Raw genomic sequence first — 13,222 nt, forward strand, 5'->3', positions numbered from 1 at the left:
TTCCTACCAGTTGCCCCAAGCAGGCGGTGAACCTTCTTCTCGAGAGAGGATCGTCATTTCAGTTCAGAAGGAAAAAGGTATCAAGAAAATCGGGTGACACAGACACGGAATGATCCGAGACTGACAGCAATTCCCATTGAAACTGACACAGACACGGAATGATCCGGGACTTGCAGCACATCCCTTTTAAACAGACACAGGCACGGAATGATGCGGACATAAATCATCATTATGTTTTTCTGACGTTGACCATAAGATTTGCTCCTTTTTCAATGACTCCGCTTTTCTCTTTGATACTTCGCGACCATTCTCATTTCAACACGTTCGTGGAAGGAACTTTTGCTGATTTCAGCAAACAACGCAAAAACCTCTGCCCGCCGTTTCGAGAAGGATGGGACTTTAACCAGACCTGCTGGACATCCTGAATTCGGGAAAGAAGACTTAAACACAATAACGACGAGGGTGGGATTCGAACCCACGCGTGCAGAGCACAATGGATTAGCAGTCCATCGCCTTAACCTCTCGGCCACCTCGTCACATGAGGAAACCTGCGAAATCCCTTTTACTCAAAATGAAAATACTGGTTATGTTGCCAATCTGAAATAAAAACAGTGAATGTGGATATCCTCAGCAGGTCAGGCAGAATCTTTATATATAGAAACAGAGTTAACGTTTCAGGTCGATGACCATCACATGAGTATTACATCACACTCCTGACTTGCGCCTTGCAGATCGGAGAACAGCTTTGGAGAGTCACGAGGTGAGTCACTCACCGCAGAACATCCAGCCTCTGACCTGCTCTTACAGCCACAGTATCTATGTGGCTGGCCCAGTTAAGTTTCTGGTCAATGGTGATCCTCAGGATGTTACTCGGGGGGATTCGGCGATGGTAATGCCATAGTAATGGTAATCTCCCACAGAAGAGATTTACTGGAAAGATTCCAGGGATGAGGGTCTTTAGTTACATGGATAGATTGGAGAAGCTGAGGTTGTTCTCCTTCGAACAGAGAAGGTTGCGAGGAGATTTGATAGAAGTATTCAAAATCATGAAGAGAGTAGATAGAGAGAAACTGATCCCGTTGGCGGAAGGGTCAAGGACCAGAGCACATAGATCTCAGGTCTTTGGCAAAAGAACCAAAGTTGAAGGAAAAACTTTTTTTTACACAGCGAGTGGTTATGATGTGGAATGCACCGTCCGAGGGGTTGTTGGTGGCAGATTCAATCATGGCCTTCAAAAGGGAACTGGATAAGTATTTGAAAGGAAAAAAATACAGGGCTACAGGGAAAGGGTGGGGGAGTGGGTCTTGCTGAATTGCTCTTGCAGAGAGCCGGCACGGACTCAATGTGCCGAATGGCCTCTTTCCGTGCTGTAACATTTCTATGATTCTATTCTATTTGTAGGAGGCGATGCAAAACGACCGGAGCGTGACGTCAATCGACCTGATCATGTACATTCCCTGATAATAAATCCTAGTGTGAGGGAAAGAAGAAATTCATAATTATTGTACTTATTTTTTATCTTATGCTGACCACTAGAGATACTCGGTTTACCAGGGGACCATTGTGCACTTTGATTGATAATTCACCTAGATCACACTTTACAGTCCCAACACCTCCGTGCAAGAAACAGTTTAGGTGCTAATTTGACTTTGCTGATTTGAGCAAACAGATGTTCGCCAGCAATGCGGAAAGGCACTTCTTAGAAAAGAAGGATTTTTGGTGAAGAGACCAAACTGAACAGCACCAGCAAATTCTTACAGCGGTGGAATTCGAACCTTGCAGTTCAGAAACCAAATCTAACATTTTCGAAAACTAAGCCACTGTCCCACATGGCAATCGATTCGTTGCGGCTGAAAGATGTCATAGAGCTGAAACGTTACCTCTGGCTCTTTCTCCACAGGTTCTGCCTGACCTGCTGAGTGTTTTCAGCATTTTCTGGTTTCATTTTTATGATTTCAGAATGGCTGTTTTCCTGAAAACACCCAATTTGACCAAAGGACGCAGCTCGCACTTCACTTTCCCCACGCGCTTTAAAGTCTGCCGTTTCTGAACAAAATCCCCTCCACGCCGGACATTCAAAGGACCTTTCGCTCACGGACAACCTCCTGTAATCGACACTTTTTCACCACTACCGCTCTTTGCATTTCTCCTCATTCCTTTTCAATCGTACATTTCCACAGACCTGTTAAAATCAAGTGGAACATTTCCGATCTTCCTGCACCGCCCAGATTGCCAAAAGTGCACATTTCAGACGTCATTCGCAGCGATGTAGCGCCGCCCGTTTCTCCCGCACATCAACTACTCGGGGAAAAGCGCCAACGACCATGGAAACAAAACCCAGTTCTTCAGTTAACATCCCCCGTGTCACAAGATACCCCATGGAAATTTCACGGAGAAGTATGCCGCTGTCCTTCCGATTGCCAGCCCTGCTTTCTTCGTTCTTGTCTCTGGAGCAGTCTCGCAGGTGGGAATGTTTCAAGGCACAAATGAACATTGGTGCGAACGGGACATGTGCCCCCGAGTAACAGCGGTCGATGTGGAGCAAACTTAAAGACATAAGAATGTGAAAGTGAATGTTAGAGTCGGTAAGGCCGCAGTAAAGTCTCAATGAAATGGACCATGATTGTGGAAGGAAAAAAGTCTGGAAGATGCGGCAGGTCTGAATTTTGGATCTTTCAGCAGAGACACATGAGAGAACAAAGACAGGATACAGACAAAGGTGCTGGAGGCAGAAAGAAAAAGAACGAATTAAGAGGAATGAAAAGAGAGTGAAAGAAAGGATGGGATAGAAGGCGATGAAAGAAAGAAAGAAAGAAAGAAAGAGGGGAGAGAGAAAGACAACCGTGCAATACTCACCCGGCAAACGGGCGCTGCTCCCAATCGGCTGCACTTCGCCCCACTGACCCTCGTCCCATTCACAACATCCTACAATATACTGTCAATGCTGTGCAGTGAAACAGAGAGTTTCAAGGTATAAAGACACTCACACCGTCCTACGACACACTTTCAATACCTGTGCAGTGAGACAGCGAGTTTCATGGTATAGAGACACTCACACACCGTCCTACGATACACTTTCAATACCTATGCAGTGAGACAGTGAGTTTCAAGGTATAGAGACACTCACACACCATCCTACGATACACTTTCAATACATGTGCAGTGAGACAGCGAGTTTCAAGGTATAGAGACACTCACACACAGTCCTACGATACACTTTCAATACCTGTGCAGTGAGACAGCGAGTTTAAAGGTGTAGAGACACTCACACACCGTCCTACGATGCACTTTCAATACCTGTGCAGAGAGACAAAGAGTTTAAAGGTACAAAGACATTGACACACCGTCCTACGATACACTTTCAATACATGTGCAGTGAGACAGCGAGTTTAAAGGTATAGAGACACTCACCTTTTTGTTCAAAAGTAGCACATCCCAGGAATAAGAGAGAGCGAGGGTCAGTTTCCCTCTCCTGATGGAGCTGAGGCTTGTCAGTCAAGAGTACCCTCCTCCTAGTATTGGCTGTGGAGGAAGTACTGTGTAGATTTAATGGAAGACCTTCAGCCTGACCGAGGTTCGGCTGACTGGCCAGTAATTATTCGATCTACACCTTTCTCCCTTTTTAAACAACGGTACATCTTTAGCAGTCCTCGAATCCTCCGGCATCACATCTGTAACCAGAGATGATTGGAAAATGATGGTCAGAGTATCCGTTATTTCCTTTCTTGCTTCTATTAACAACCTGGGATATATTTCAACCGGGCCTGGGGATTCAGGTGGAATGATTTGGGGATTTTCTATTTTCTGTTTGCAAAAGTTTGCACCGCAGGTCAAGATCAGAAGTCTCGGTCAAAATTAGGACCACTTCCGGGTTTAAACCTCAAATCGTGAATTATGCCACAACCCCAACGAGCCCAAAAACAAATAAATTAACGTGTTACGGACACATTCTATGAGAGGTCTGTCTGTACAATGAAAGGGCGTTTTTGATCAGTCATTCTGATATCCGTTTCCTCCTGAAACTTGAACAAATACAAATTCCACACTCTTATTTTGTCGTTTAATTCCACAAATTAGGTGAAAATAATAAATTACGAAAGGCACTGCTGGGAGTTGAACCCAGGATCTCCAATTTACAAGACAAATGCTTTAACCAACTAAGCCACAGCGCCACTTGATACCATTGTTCGCCCACCTCCTCTCACTAATATCTATCAGTGACACGTTACTGTTTGTTTGGGGTTCAGACCGTTTTATCTTTGTCTCTTTCGCTTGTCTGTTTACATGTGCATCCCAATTTCGCCTGCATTTCTCTCTGTGTTCAACTTTGTGTATCCCTCAGTGCGTTGATACACGGATGATTATGTGTGCTTGTGTTTGTTACATTAAATAAATTAGGGGTTCAGACAATTCTCGCTCTGACATTGGACAACTATTGACCCAAACTTTACAGCGAAGTGTTGTTTATTATGGTGCCGAAACTAAAAAATCGGAAGAGGTCCAAAAAGGGAAAAGAAGATAAACTTGTGAGGGAAAATATTGACAACAATCAAGGTTTTTACACGTATATTAAGAGAAAGAAGGGTGACTAAGAGTAACGTGGGCCCCTTAAAGACAGATGGAGGTGATATTGTAATTTAAAATCAGGAAATGCCAGAGTTGCTAAATATTTACTTTTCATCGTTCTTCACAGAAATGGATGGGGCTAACATACCAGAGACACGAGGAAAACTGAAAATAAATCAAGGGGATTCGTATAAGTAAAATAATGGTAATGGAGAAAATAATGAGACGAAAGATAGACAAATCTCCAGGACCTGATGGTTACCATCCCAGGGGACTAAGAGGAATAGGCGAGGAAATGGTACATGTTTTAGTCATGATCGTTCAAAAGTCTCTTGATTCAGGAATTGTTCCTTTGATTGAAACATTGTCAATCTCACTCCATTATTTAGGATGGGTAGGAGAGATAAAGTTAGAAATTAAAGACCCATTAGTCTGAAGTCTGTTGTGGGGGAGTTACCAGTAACCGTTATTAGGGAAATAATGACTGAACACTTGGATAAATATGAAGTCATCAGCGAGAGCCAGCATGGATTTGTAAAGGGTAAGTCAAGTCTAACAAAACTAGTTGAACTTTTTGAAGGTGTATCTAACGTGGTAGATAATGGAGTTTCCTTGGGTGTTATATAATATTCACTTCCAGATGCATTCGATAAGGTACCACATAAGAAGCTGTGAACAACAATGAGAGTGCGTAGAATTTAAGGCAACCTAATGAAATGGGTTCGGAGTTGGTTAGAAGGTGGGAGACAGAGAGCCAGAATAATAAGGTATGTACTCAAATTGGCAGGATGTGATCAGTGCTGGGGCATTAGCTTTTGACTATATGTATAAATAACGTAGGTGAAGGTATAGGAAGCCGTATCGCCACGTTTGTCGCTAACATCAAATTAGATATCACAGTGAGTAGCGTTCCCGGGTGTATAAGGTTGTGGTGCAATCGGTCAGCCTGCGGTAATTAGAGGGTTCTAGAAATACCCAGGTTATGAATTCGAGTCGCACCTTGGAGAGACAAACCTTCCAATCCGAGCATTTTGACCGGAGTTCAAGGTGCAATTGGCATGTTCCATAACGCATCTACTTCTTAGTGTTCCTATGTAGGCACTTGTGGGTACTTGAGTTCCTCTGGCCGACCGTCTTGCAATAGCAGGTGCGAGTTCACTTGTTTATAAGGGAAGAGGGGGCGATTAGCGACAGCTGATAAAGCAAAGCGGCCTACACGAGGTCCTTAAATCTAAAGAACGAAACACACAAATCTTCTTTTCGTTGAGTGGATATTCGTCGATTGGAAGTTTCGTGTGAGGAAAATTTGGAAGGGAAATCTGCTGCCTGGTGTCACTGTGTAACGGGTGAAACTATTCAGTTTACAGATGTTAATACGCTGAAAGGTCGAGAGGTTATTTCCAACTCCCGTGTGGGACAAGTTTAGCTTTTGAGCCACTATATAAAGTGTTATTTTAATTGGTGCTAACGATTGACAAGACATTTGGCACAAACAAACAGAATTGTAAACTCACGAGTTCACTGTCCATGTTTCTCACATCATGTTCAACAGAAACAAGGAATCCCCTCAACACGTCACTGAGAATTTTCAAAAAGGGATCCTCATCATGGTTCGACGTCAACGAGGGATAATTCATAGTGCAGGAATCTGCATAACGGAAACTTTTCTAATCGCGAGTCCGGGTAGCTCAATCGGGAGAACATCGGACTTTTAAACCCGATAATGATCTGAAGGTTCAAAGTCTGGTTCAGGCTGTAAATTTTGAAACAGCTGGCAAGTTCTGTCTTTGCAGCGGAGCAACAACTGCGGGACAGACGAGGCCTGCGATGTGCTGTCAAAGCTTCGGTGGTATCCTGTTTCCCAGGGATGGACAGAAATGCGCTTTCTTCGGCGGCATTCGCTTCTTTCCGCCAGCAACGTATGATTGGAGAGAGCAGGGCCGGACAGGCGGCCTGAATGTTGTTGCTGTCGTGGCTTCACTCAATCCGGGAGCTGGGGAACATCGAACATCGAAAAACTGATGGATGCAGTGCTGTTTAGAACTGCAGTTATTAACCAGGGCAGCGCTGCAGGATTCTTTAATGATCTCTCACAAAACAACTGAAAACAGTCGCAATGTGCAGCTTTGAGAGGGGCTTTCTGCACCGTTAGGGCAGGAAACGGGAGTGAGGGAGAGACACTGTCGGTAACTCTGTAATGCTTGAGTTTGTGTAGAACTGTACAGAGCTTCGATGAGGTGTTGTGTTTTTTTTCATATTTAACTACAGAGTGAATTCTTGCTTCATTTATATTCACTAATTGTTGGTGGATAACGTTTTCAAAATGTTTCCGCTCGGTTTCGAACCGGAGTTATTGAGTGTGTTCGGCGTGCGTGATAATTACTGCACGACGAAAAGTTCACTGTGTAAATGCATATTGGCATAACTCAGATGATAGCTGCCGTCTACAAATGCTCTCAGTGCGAGAGGCGGGTCAGATTCCCGTTCAGGGAATTAAGTGTTACAAAATAGTTTATTGTATTAATTTCGCAAAACTCATTAAACTCTGTAAAAAAGACGAATACTCGTTCTAATCGCCATTAATCAACCAGCAACATTCTGTTTCAGACTGAAGGAAATCCTAACATTTTTTAAATCATTCATGGGATGTCAGCGTCGGTGGAAAGGCCAGCACTTATTGCCCAATCCTAATTGCCCTTGAGAAGATGGAGGTGATCCGTCTTCTTGAACCGCTGCAGTCCGTGTGGTGAACGTTCTCCCACGGTGCTGCAATGTAGGGATTTCCAGGATTTTGACCCAGTGACGATGAAGGAACGGCGATATATTTCCAAGTAACGATGGTGTGTGACTTGGAGGGGGCGTGCAGGTTGCGGTGTTCATATGTGCCTTCTGCCCTTGTCCTTCCAGGTCGTAGAGGTCGCGGGTTTGGGAGGTGCATCTTGTGGATGGTACACACTGCAGCCACGGTGCGCTGGTGGTGGAGGGAGTGAATGTTTAAGGTGGTGGATGAGGTGCCAATCAAGTGGGCTGCTTTTTCCTGGGTTGTGTCGAGCCTCCTGAGTGTTGTTGGAGCTGCACTCATCCAGGCAAGTGGAGAGTATTCCATCACACTCCTGACTTATGCCTTGTAGATGTTAGAAAGGTTTCGGGGAGTCACGAGTCTCCAGTGCAATCACATCTTTCCTGTAATGTGATGACCACAACTGCACGCAGTACTCAAGTTGTGGCCTAACTAATGTTATGTGCAGTTCAAGCATAACCTCACTGCTATTACAGTCTATGCCTCGGCTAATTAAGGAAAGTATCCGGTATGCCTTTTAACCACCTTATCTACCTGTCCATCTACCTTCAACGATCTGTGGACATGCACTCCAAGGTCCCTGTGTTCATCTACACCTATCAGTATCCTCCCAAACAAGATAGTTTCAGAGCAACTAATTCTGAAACGTCTTACTTGATAATACAGGTCGTACAGTCAAAACCATTTGGTCAAGGGAGACTAATATTAGTGACTGAAAATAGTTAGTGCACAAGTTGATATTGCTGTACACCAGAATAGAAAACGAGATGGGATGGACAGAAACGGTCTGAAAGATGGCTGATCGGCTGTGGGAGGCAGCGGACATTTATACTGGCTGTACTGCAGCCAGTGGTTTGTTTTTCTCGGGGTATGATTCTCACTTGGGGGATTTTATTGATTAATGATACGAATGGTCCCGGTTTCGAATCCACGACGAACCTGACAACCACAAGGCTTTTTGTGAAAAGTCACCAATTGGCTTCTGATACCTTTTCAGTGTTGCTGTTGGTCGAATTGAATTATATATAAAGCATTTTTAAGATCAAGAGGTGAGAGTGCGGAACTTTCCAAGGCGAAACACATGTGAAGTAAATAAATGTCTCAAGCTGATGAGGAGATTGAAGCTCGATGTGAATTTACCTTCAGGCGGCCTCATTGATATTAGATGACAGGATAGAACGCCACATATCCAAATTAGCCGATAACACCAAGATGGGCAACATTTTAGGCAGTGCAGATGGATGAACAATATTACAGAGAGACATTAATATAATAAATGAATGGGCAAAACTGTGACAAATGGATTTCAATTTAGTCCAGTGTGAGATCATCCACTTTGGACCTAAATAGGATATTTCAGAATACTTTCTAAATGATGAAATGCTCGACGCTGTGGAGGTCTAAAGGGACTTAGCGGTCCAGCTACATAGTCATTAGAATGTCATGGACAGGTGCAGAAAATAATCAAAAAGTTTAATGTAATGCTGGCCTTTATATTTGGAGGAATAGTATACTAGAGAATAGACATTATGCTACAGCTATTCAAATATCTGGTTAGACCACACTTGTAGTACTGTGTTCAGTTCTGGGCACCGCACCTGCGGAAGGATAAATTGGCTGTGGAGGGAGTGCAGTGTCGATTTACCACAATGATACCTGGACTCCAAGGGTTAAATTCCGACGAGAGATTACACAAACGAGGTTTGTATACCCTGGAATTTGGTAGGTTCAGGGCTGATTTTATCGAAGTTTTCAAGATATTAAGGGGAATTGTTGGGGTAGATAGAGAGAAACTATTTCTGCTCGTTGGGTGCCTGGGACGAGGAGACATCGCATAAACATTAGAGTCAGCAATTTCAGGAGTGAAGTTGGGAAACACTTCCACAAGCAAAGGGAGGTGGAAGTTTGGAGCTCTCTTTCGCAAACAGCAGTTGATGTAAGCTTAATTGTTAATTTTAAACCTGAGATTGATAGTTTTTTGTGAACCAAAGGAATTAAGGTTTCTGATGCTCAGGCGGTTTTCTGGAGGTCGGTCACAGATCAGCCACAATCTCATTCAATTGCAGAACACTCTCGAGGGGCGAAATGGCCGACTCCAGTTCCCAAGTTGCTCATTGGTGCAGAATGCAAAACGATCCTGCATTGGCCGGGAATCGAACCCGAGTCCCTCGCATGGGAGGCGAGAATTCTACCACTGAACCACCAATGCTGGCACATCTGCTATCTGCAAATGTCCACTTAGGTCTCTTCGCTCTCATAGTGAATGAAAGCAGCAATTTGAGTGAAGTTTCCTGATGGTCGAGTGTGCGTTGTGACGATATCGAGACAGTCGACAATATTCAGCGCAGTTGATTCTGCAAATTGTTGCTTGATATTACAAGTCGTACATTCAAAACGATTTTGATAAAGGCACTCTAATATTGTCGATTTGAAATAATTGGTGTAGAACCTGATATTGCTCGACATCGTATTTGGTACAAGAAAGAGAGATTGGATGGACACAGCGTTCTGAAAGGATGGCGGATCGGGTATATGGGAGCGGAATTTTACCCTGGCTGAACATCTCCGTTGCCTTTGGGTCTGATTTTTGCTCAGGGAGTTTCATTGGTACAAACCGAATGAGCCCCGTTGTGTCCCCATTTTTAATCAAAAATCACCAATTGCTTTCTCACATCTTTTCAGCGGTGCAGAAGGCAGGCTTGACTTATCTCCAGCAGAGCATGTTTGAGCACCAGAGGACAGAATGCAGAGGGTTTGTCCACGTAACACACGTAGACGAAATGAAGATCATCTTTCAAGAAGTTTTACAGATTGAAGCCGGCACATGAATTTATCCCAATTCAGTCGATCTCATGTGTGTAGAATGAAAAGGTAAAGAATGCTGCATTGGCCTGGAACCAAACCCCTGGTTTCCCACCGGCAGACGAGGGTTCCACCACTGAACCGCTAATGCACACACAGCTGCAGGTTGCACGTGTAGCGTGTGATATATGTCTTGAATATGCAGTCTGCAAAGCTCCTGTGCAGCCTGCTTTTACAGCCGCGCGGTACCTGTGGGTTAACGAGCGAATAAGATAAGGCATCGACTTTGAAATTCACTGTGCTTTCGAAACCAACTGACAATCATGGTGCAAAATGCTCAAATAAATAAGAGCTGTAATTACCAGGCAGTGCTTCTCTCAGAGATAAAGAGATAATCCAGCCAAATGTTTACCTATAAGATTTCACGATATGGGATTTAATTTAAGTTGCACCTTAAATTCAGTTTGATCACCGAATGTGGAGATTTATACTATTATTTTCTTTGCGTGCTTCTCTCTATCTCTGTCTGCATTTCTTCTCTCTCTGTGTTTTCCCCTAATGGACTTATCAGGCTTCCTTGAACGGCCAGGTCTGGATGGGATATGGCTGTCGGATCTTCAGTCAAATGTTGTATTTCGACGGGATGATCTTTGCGATTTTCCGTCTCTGTTTTCGGAAAATATAAACCCAGATGGGATTCCCCCTCCTCAGGTCCCGTCACCTGCGGGTAATGGGAATGAGCCTGATCTATCACTCGGTCTTAATATCTGTATTCTCATTGCTTAAGAATAAGATAACGGGGTTACAGTTATTTTCAGGTCACATTTTAGAAATTAACACGTGACAGATTTATTCGAAAACTAGAAGCACGTGGGGTTAAAGGACCAGTGGTAATGCGGGCACGTAATTGGCTGAGGGATAGGAGACAGAGAGTTGTGGTGAACGGATGTTTTTCTGACTGGAGGGAAACATGCAGTGGGATCCCCCAGGGGTCGGTACTAGGACTATTGCTTTTCTAGTTATGTATAAATGACTTGGATGTGGGAATAGGGAGTACAATTTCGAAGTTTGCGGATGTTACAAAACTTGACAAAGTAGTAAATAGTGAGGAAGATAATAGCAGACTTCTGGAGGACATGGACAGAATGGTGAAATGGGCAGTCACGTGACAGATTTAATGCAGATCAGTGTGAAGTGATGCACTTTTGGAAGACGAACATGGAGAGGCAGTATAATCTAAATGGAACAATTTATGGGGGTGGGGGTGGGGGGTTGGGTGGGATGCAAGAGTAAAGGGACCTGGGCGTGCATGTTTTGAAATCAGGGCAAGTTGATAAGGCGGTTTACAAATCATAAAGGATACTTTGCTTTGCAAATAGGGGCATTGAATACAAAAAAAAGGAAGTCATACTAATCCTTACAAATTTGTGTTTAGGCCTCAGCTGGAGTATATTGTACGGTTCTGGGCACCACACTTTAGGATGAAAAGGCATTGAAGAGGATTCAGAGCAGGTTGGCCTGGATGATACCAGGGATGAGGGACTTCAGTTATTTGGAGAGATTGGAGAAGCTGGGATTATTCTCCTTACAGCAGAGATGGTTAACCGGAGACCTAATAGAGATATTCAAAATAATGAGGGGTTTTGAAAGTACAAGTAGGGAGAAACTGTTTCCTCCGGCAAGTGGGTCGGTAAACAGAGATCATAGATTTAAAATAATTGGGAAAAGAACTAGAGCGGAATTGAGGAGAATTTTTCCACACGGAGGGTTTGTTAAGATCAGGAACTCACTTCCTGAAAGGGTGGTGGAAGCAGATTCCACAGGATCATTCAAAAGGCAATTGGACATGTACATGAAGAGAACTAATTTGCAGGGAAAAATCTGGGGTGTGGGTCTAATTGGACAGTTCTTCGAAAGATCCAGCACAGGTACGACGGCGGAATGGCCTCCATCTGTGCTGTAAGCTTCTATGATTCTATGATCACCTCCTGAATCATTACAATTGATGCTATTCAGTGTTGAGGAACCAAGAAAATTATTAACGTGATATTCGTCATCTCCATTCCCTTACCAATATCGCAGATTATAATGTACAGGCGGGGGTGGGACTGAATGGGGGATGGAGTGCGGAGATTGGAATGGAAGCCCAGCAGAATGAACTTGGTCTCATCAGTTTTGTTAATTTTCCTACCAGTTGCCCGAAGCAGGCGGTGAATCTTCTTCTCGAGAGAGGATCGTCATTTCAGTTCAGAAGGAAAAAGGTATCAAGAAAATCGGGTGACACAGACACGGAATGATCTGGGACTTACGGCACATCCCTTTTAAACAGACACAAACACGGAATAATCTGGGACTTACGGCACATCCCTTTTAAACAGACACAGACACGGAATGATCCGGGATATAAATCACAATTGTGGTCGATTAGTTTCTCTTCCGCTGATCACAAGATCAACTCTTTTTACCAGGACACCGCTGTCCGTTTGATACGTCGCGATCTCCCAATCTCTGCACCTTCGTGGAAGGAACTGTTGCTGATTGCAGCAAACAACCCAAAAAGCTCGGTCTGCCGTTTCGGGAAGCACGGGACTCACATCCACACCTTCTGGATGGAGTGAATGAGAAAAACAAGACTTGAACACAATAACGACGAGTGTGGATTCGAACCCACGCGTGCGAAATACAATAGATTAATAATCCGTTGCCTTAACCTCTCAGCCACCGCATCACAAGAGTAGCACTCCGAAAGTCCTTTTATTCAAAATGAAAATACTGGCTAAGTTGCCAATCTGAAATAATAACAGTCGATGCTGGAAATCGTCAGCAGGTCAGACAGAATCTTTAGATACAGAAACAGAGTTAATGTTTCAGTTCGATGATCTTTCGTCTGAGCTGAGTCAGAATAAAAGCGCTTTCATTTTCTTTTTTTGAATGCAAAGCCCTGGACTCTGAGGACAAGAAAGTCGGACCATACAATGTGACCTGCCCATGCACCCAAATCGAGAATGTTGAAAATACCCAGTCAGCAGAAAACTTCGGTCGAAGAACAGATTT

The 13,222-nt window shown here is 43.9% G+C and overlaps 3 non-coding genes across 3 annotated transcripts; all 3 read right to left on the reverse strand.

Annotated features, from left to right (window-relative positions):
- Positions 1–454: 454 nt before the first annotated feature.
- On the reverse strand, positions 455–536 carry trnas-gcu (transfer RNA serine (anticodon GCU)). Its single transcript has one exon. It is a non-coding gene; the product is annotated as a tRNA-Ser (tRNA).
- Positions 537–4,098: 3,562 nt separating this feature from the next.
- Positions 4,099–4,172, reverse strand: trnat-ugu (transfer RNA threonine (anticodon UGU)). Its single transcript has one exon. It is a non-coding gene; the product is annotated as a tRNA-Thr (tRNA).
- Positions 4,173–9,504: 5,332 nt separating this feature from the next.
- Positions 9,505–9,575, reverse strand: trnag-ccc (transfer RNA glycine (anticodon CCC)). The gene has a single exon. It is a non-coding gene; the product is annotated as a tRNA-Gly (tRNA).
- Positions 9,576–13,222: the final 3,647 nt, after the last annotated feature.

Source organism: Heptranchias perlo, chromosome 20 (genome assembly GCF_035084215.1).
Source record: "Heptranchias perlo isolate sHepPer1 chromosome 20, sHepPer1.hap1, whole genome shotgun sequence".
In the NCBI taxonomy this organism is placed as follows: domain Eukaryota; kingdom Metazoa; phylum Chordata; class Chondrichthyes; order Hexanchiformes; family Hexanchidae; genus Heptranchias; species Heptranchias perlo.